Source organism: Monomorium pharaonis, unplaced genomic scaffold, assembly GCF_013373865.1.
Source record: "Monomorium pharaonis isolate MP-MQ-018 unplaced genomic scaffold, ASM1337386v2 scaffold_166, whole genome shotgun sequence".
NCBI classification, from domain to species: Eukaryota; Metazoa; Arthropoda; class Insecta; order Hymenoptera; family Formicidae; genus Monomorium; species Monomorium pharaonis.
The window spans coordinates 49,070-56,486 of NW_023415435.1; the positions used below are offsets into that span (position 1 = coordinate 49,070).

At 37.2% G+C, this 7,417-nt stretch overlaps 1 pseudogene; it reads right to left on the reverse strand.

Moving 5' to 3' along the window:
- Positions 1 to 1,029: 1,029 nt before the first annotated feature.
- LOC118648088 lies at positions 1,030 to 6,620 on the reverse strand (annotated as a pseudogene).
- Positions 6,621 to 7,417: the final 797 nt, after the last annotated feature.

Genomic DNA, 7,417 nt, shown 5'->3' on the forward strand with positions numbered 1-7,417 from the left:
GTATCCATTAAAAAACATAACATCGTCCGCGAGGGGGAGGATTCTACTGTTGCATATAATGTGGGAAATCATCCGAGTCCCAATAATATACGCACACAGTCGCATTTCGCAACGCGCACGCAAAGTGATCCTCACATTCTCGTTTTTTCCATCTTTCTCTCACCGTCAAACAAACTTCGTACCAGAAAGAATTCGATGACTTCAACCATCTCATTCATTCATTTTGCAATTGGACAACTACGAAGAGCAATTAGATCGTTGTCCGACACGAGTACAGTCTGTCCTCTCTCTGAATTCCCACATACACTTTTTCTTCTATCTCTTAGTTCAATTTACAATATTATTACAGATTGCACGAAAAAGCGCCTTCGCCTTTCAATCCTTCTCTTTTTCTTTCCTTACACACATACGCAGGCGCACACACATACAAATACACAAACACACTAATACACACAACGCGTACATTCTTTTATCTTTTCAACCCTCTCCTGCCTCTTTGTTTTTTGCAATCCATTCCGCAAACGTGATCATCGCAAATCGTATATCAAGCCGGAAACACCTATTTTAAAATATTGTGATATGTTTGTCCTGTGTCTCGCGGTTCTCAGTTATTTCGCATTCAGAGTTTCTGATCCACAATAAAAAATTTAAAATACAACCCGAGATATTCCGAGATGAAAACGTGCGTGCAAAAAAAAAGGTTAAATTTTCTGATGCAGGTAATATCAATAACATTCCTTATAATTTATCTGTGACGAACAATAATAAATTGACAAGTATAATATTATTCTACAAAAAAAATATAAGGCATTCTGCAATTTGCATAATCTGTCTTTGATTTCTGCAGTATAAAATTTATGAAATTGCACCTAAGCGTGCCTCAATTATCTCACGTTTATCATTTCTTTTAACTCCCTTTGTACTTACTTTTGTAAGTACAAAAGTGTGGAAAATACTCCAGATAGAAATTGCGTGTTTGAGGAAACATGTATGAGAAACAATAAATAAAGAAAAAGATTTTTGCATGCTCGCGATTTCTCACGAAGCTCGACGCGCGGAACGAAACTGCTAACCATCCACCACTGCGTAACGCGAAGGCGCATTGTAAAACTGACGAGACGATTCCGTTCATTTGAGGAGCAGCCCAAAACGACACGAATGCTCGTGCAATATAAGCGATATTCCTAGAATTTAAAATCGAAGAGATCCGAAGACCCTCCTCGGTGCCTAACGAGAACGAGTAGTCGTTTTCGGAGAGAGGCGGCTCCAAAGTTAATAGTTCTCCAAAATCGAGAGTACTCAGAATCTGCAACAAAGTAAGAATAACGATAACGAATAGTAATGACAGTGGTAAAGTAAATGAATAACAAATGTGTTGTAATATCAAATGTAGCGTCATTTACGTTACAACGCTCGCAACAATTATTTAAGAATACACACACACACACACACACACACACACACACACACCACACACACACACACACACACACATTCTTAAATAATTGTTTTGCGACAGTTGTAATGTAATGTAAATGATGCTGCATTTGATATTGCAACACATTTGTTATCGTTTATATACATAAAGATAATATATATACAAAAGATTCTTCAATATTTAAGTAAATCATATATCATAGGATTCTTAATTATATTAAAAAATAAATGTCAACTAATGCAGAATATATATTTTAAATTTTCTTGTAACGCACAAGCACTTTATTTTGTTTAAAAAGTTTGCAGTTACAAAGCATTAAAGGGATAATTAATGCATATTGTTAGTTTCTAGAATTACATATTAAAGGCAGCTTGTCAAATATGCTTGTAAGCTTCTATTAAATAAGTTTCGAAGTAACAATGCGGTTGTTTCCATAATATCATTTAGTTACGTAAGAAAATTGCTGTTTGTGGAATCTAAGTAAAGAAATGCTGCAAAATTCGGGTCGATCACATTGATTTCCAAATTATGTATACGTTTTCCTCCAAGAATTTTAAGAAACATTTATAACAAAAGATTTTTTTATAGAAAATCACGCTTCCATACTTCACGTAACAATATTAATGTGGTAACATCATGTAAAACATAATCGTGGCCAATAGTTAGTATAAATGAATGACCGTACCTTCGCACGACACGAGCTTTGCTGTTTGAAACCGTTACCTAACTAGAACTCTGCCTGTGATGTGATTTTGATAATTTTAACACACAAGTCACAGCCAGAGCTCCATCAGGGTACGGCCATCGTCCATTGGTGAAAAGGCAGTGAAGTATTCAAAAGAAAGGTATAAATATTACTGAATTACATGGAAATATATAACTTCCACTACCTTTCTTTTGAATAACCACTTGTCCACAAGTGATTATTAAATTGTAACATGCAACACACGTTCTTTTTAAGTAAAAAAAAATGATGCAATAATATAACAATTGCACAGGATAATTATTTCGTAACATGTTTCGCAAAACTTTTGACATGAAAAGATCCGTCGAATAAATCGGATTGTTTTTAGTAATATAAAAACAAAAAAAAAGTTTAAACATGTGTTATTTTAAAAAAAGAATACAACTATACATATACACAGGATAAAGCATTAACTAAATAAGCATTAGAAATTTTGCGCAAGTAAGCTACAAGAATTAAATAAAAAGAGAATGTAAAATATGCAACAAAATATACAGTACAACGATGTATATTCATTAAAATATGAACAGAAGTATTTAATACGAAATTATAAATACGAAGAACGAGGAAATCACATTTTTCCTTGTACTATATGTTGCAATAAAATATATTAGAAATTCCCTTGTTACACAATTATCGTGCGTAATAAGAATATATATAATTTAAGCTATTTGTTCCAAATTTCTTTTGTAGATAAGTTATGACAGTTCATTAAAAACTACACCTATTTTTTAATCAATAAATTAAGAAGAGTTTTTTGATATTTATCAATTTGTATTATTAAAATTACATAGAATAATACGTATAATATTAATTTATTTGTATGCATAGTACAAAGAAAAATATTAAAAAATAAATTTTTACTTATTTTTGACATCATAATTTAATGTAATTGCAATAAGAAAATAGAATTCTTAATATCACAGATATTATAAGAGAATGTATTATCACATAATTGAATACTGATATCTCTTTCAACATTTAATTTTATAAGTACAAAAATCTTAAATAAAAAAGAATAAAATGTTATATTTACACAATACTTATTAGGTTTAACAAAAAAAAATTGATTAATGTATTCGATAACAAAAAAATGTTACAAAAAACAATTTCTAATTTTCTATTTTTCCAATACATTTGTTTTATATTTTAATTTGTTATAATTTAATCAGTCTAGCATATTCAAACATGCACTTCAATTTACAGTTTAATAACATGATTCATAAAGTTACATAATCTGTGAGAATGTTCATCATTTTTTTAAACTTTCGATTCCCATGTTGAATTCCCAGATATAAATTCTAAAATGGGACAAACAGCTGACCCCCAAAAAATTCTTTAGAGATAATAGCATATTAAAATTTTTTATATTAATATAGAATTTTTAAAACTATAATTATAATATCAAAACTTGTTCTTGTACTCTTCATTTATGAGGGTAAACAGATTGCCCCGCTTAGGAATCGAAAAGTTTAAAATATAAATTTACGAAAAGAATACATAATTTATAAAATTAAAAAAGTAACAAACAGTTTCCTCGTGTAAACAATATAGAATACATAATACTCTGCAAATTACTCTGCAAATTACTTTGCAAAAATATGGACAAAGCAAACTGGGATATCTATAAATCTAATAAAAAACTTGAAAATTAAATGTTTTTTTCTAATTTTTTTTCAAAATTAATTTTTATTTCCGCATTAGTATAAGATGGAAGAAAGCTTTTTAAAAAAGAGAGAGAAAGAGAAAGAGAAGAGAGGAGAGAGAGAGAGAGAGAGAAAGAGACAGAAAGCCAACTAAACTAATAAGCATTATTTCCTTCCAAATCTTACCTGGGCTATTTGGTCCTCTGTTTGGAGTTGGAATTTGCCACCGCCCATTGGTCCATACTCATCGGATTCGCATAAGAAGGCATCCTTCATGCTCGATAGACTGGTAACTGCAGTTATTATAGAGTACTCAAACGAGTATTTATGAACTCTCGTCAGCGGTAGGTACTGGATCGATTCGCACGTCGCTTTCTCGATTAACCAACAATTCAGGAGGGCAAACAAGATATATCGGATTCTTTTGATTGAGGCACAGATTGCGTTGTCACGTACCCGGCATAGGGGTAACGTTTGGACTGTAGGTTCATCAGGACACAGAAATACATCTATCTCTCCATGTTCCGACTTCATGTGCATTTGAAGCTAAAAAAATATCGATACAATTGAAATATAAAAACGCTATAATATAATAGTAAATATCTTTCTTGAACGTCAGAGAATACAAGATAATACTTTTTGTCTTATGAGAGAGAAATCTGAATGCAATAATATGTATAAAATAATAGCAAACTTTATTGATATTTTACCTTTTGTTGACCGTTGTTATCGATCGGATGTGGGACATGGAGGGAGGATTCCCTCGGGGCTTTCACAGCCATAATAACTTGGTCTTTGTACATTGAGACTGAACGTAAATCATGATACGTCACATAAGCGTATTGTCTGTCTGCGTTGGTAAATTCACGGAGGTTCTTAGCGGCACCGTGAATCAACTGATCCAGGGTATTCTCTTTAGCCTCCAAATCCGCGACCTCCCTTTTGAGATTGGCGATGTCATTCCGATTGTTCGGTAACTGACCGCCCCTGTAACAAGCAATTAAGGTCACGAGTGTAATCTCCCAATTATACCGATATAAACTGTAAGATATATGTAATATATTAGCAGATAACGTACTTCCACTGGATATTGTTTTTGCTTTTCTTCTCTAAGATACCGATGCCCTCTAAAACATTAGTGATGTCGTATATACGACGTTTTTGTACCTCCAGCTTCTCCGACGCTATATTCAAGTCCACCACGCCCGTCCTGACTACTCTCGACCAAGTGAATGAACTTCTTCGTGAGTAAGCTCAAAGACGTGTCGTACCGTGTCCTCTCTACAGTTTTACCTGCAATGTAACAAACGATTCCCTTCTTGGATGACACACGGGGGGGGAAAACAGGGAAAAGAGTCATAAAGTGAAAAAAACATTTACTTTTGGTAGGTGTGTGACCAGCTAGAGAATTCGAGCCGGATCTTCTACGTTTACCCCGGGGTGCTTTGAAGGCGGACTGGCTGGGACCAGTTGTCCCCACCTCCAAGTTCAGTCTTCTTTTTACCGCTTGAACTGATATCTGCCAAGATAGAGAACCAAGTCGCAACTTCGGTTAGTCAATATCAAGACATTTGGCTATTAAGTATAAAATAGAAACAACAATCTAATGTAAACTATGTTTTACATGTTATCAATGAATCATACAATAATCTATGAAACACTAGAGATTCAGATTTTATCGCAAATAATGAACATTACATTCCTTTTTTTACATTTTTCTTTTATTAATACTAAAATCATGTTACCACATATTTACAATCTTATAACTTTTTCTGTATCATGTTATTTTATTTATAATAATTTAAGTGCTTGCACATATGTAAACAATTTCCATATAATCTTGAAATGTATTGTGTCTAATCAATACTGTTGATTTAACTCTTTGAATACTTGTAACAAATGGATCTTGCATATACAAAATCTATCTGCCCGACACTTAATTTTTCCTTTATTACTTTGATTTACTGTTAAGGCTACATGTTTGCATGTCTGTAGCATTAAAAGGGTTAATGTCTTTGTGTATATCACTAATATACATTGAGATTACCATAAGATCCATAGAAATTTTACTTTGAGATCAATTTTTAACATCGTCATCTTACCTCAGCTCTTGGTGGTGGTTGCGCAGGTTTCCTCGTCATCTGATAACAAGGCGTCTGCCCATACTGGTGATCCTGCAGATGAGGGCTTGGCGTCTCCTCCGCCACTTTTGGAGGTTGGATCTCGTCTAGAGAACCGTCATCCAGGAACTCGGCCTTCACTGCAGAAAGACATCACCCACGTGAGTTAAGTTCGAGAGTGCGCTTAACGACAAGTGCGACAAAATAACGCATATGCGAGACTCAATGGATTATCATCTCCGCGGGAGCTACTCACACAGCTTCGTCTCCACCATGTCCGGGGTAACCGGCCTGGCCGGATCCTCCAGGATCACTTGTCTCCTCACCCGAGGCATCCTGGCGATACGGTCGTGCCTGAAACGATATCCGAAACACACACACATATACAATTGGAACCATACATTCCATCAACTGTCAAATCACGCACGCTAATTGCCTCCTAATTAAACGATCACGCGCAATTAAACAATTCACAAAGGTCCACGGTATAGGCTAGGGGTTAAGGAAGATTTGAGCGCGGGGCCGACACGCCGGCACGGCACGCACCCTCGACCGCGCCAAGTGCAACAGATTGACGCGACCGGGCCAGCATTCGGGCGACTCACGAAACCACGAGAAAGAGAGAGTGTACGTGTGGAAGTGAAACGCGCGCGAGCTAATCCCCCGTGCGGCGAGGTGAGACCCCCGCCGATAACGAACACGGACCTGTCTTCGAGCACGCTCTGCATTTTCGGCCGTTAACCGCCGTTAACCGCTGCCGCCGCTGCTGCTGCTAGCCGCGCGCGCCCGTACCTCGTCGCGCGTAACACGTGCGGCGAGTGTCATTTTAAATACCAAGGTTTTTGGGTGGGAACAGGGGAAGGAGGTGGGAGGGGAGGACGCGCCACCGTGTCGACGGCGGTGGCGGCGACGACGGATGGGCGACCTGCTATCCCCGCGCATCATCGGGCGCAGTAACGGAAATAATAGGAGGGCGACGCGAGCACCACGATATTAGCATCTCTCGTTCTCGTTCTGTCTCTCTCTCTCTCTCTCTCTCTCTTCGTTTCCCTCTCGCTCTCCCCACATCCCGCCCGGCTTTGGCGGAAGGCGCGATCGGATTGCGCGGCGGCGCCGCGCTTTAGGTCGGACGCGCACGAGATTCGCGAGCGAGCGAACGAAACGAAACCCACAATGAAATGAAAGTGGCCGGGGCGCGCGCGCGCACGCACGCGAAGTCTCGCGGAAGAAGTTGAAGAGAACTCGATTCCCGCCCGTCACGTTCCGAGGAGAAACGGCGAGAAAGAAAAAACGGGTGACGCGAATTAAATTCGAAATACGCGTGAAACTTGAAAGGCGAAGGGAAGATTCCAATAAAATAGAACTGGAGAAGCTAATAGATCGAATGGAACTGAACTTGAAGAAAGCTTCTGCATTACTACGTGGATATCGAATTTCGCGAACGAAAGAAGAAAATAAAGGAATATAT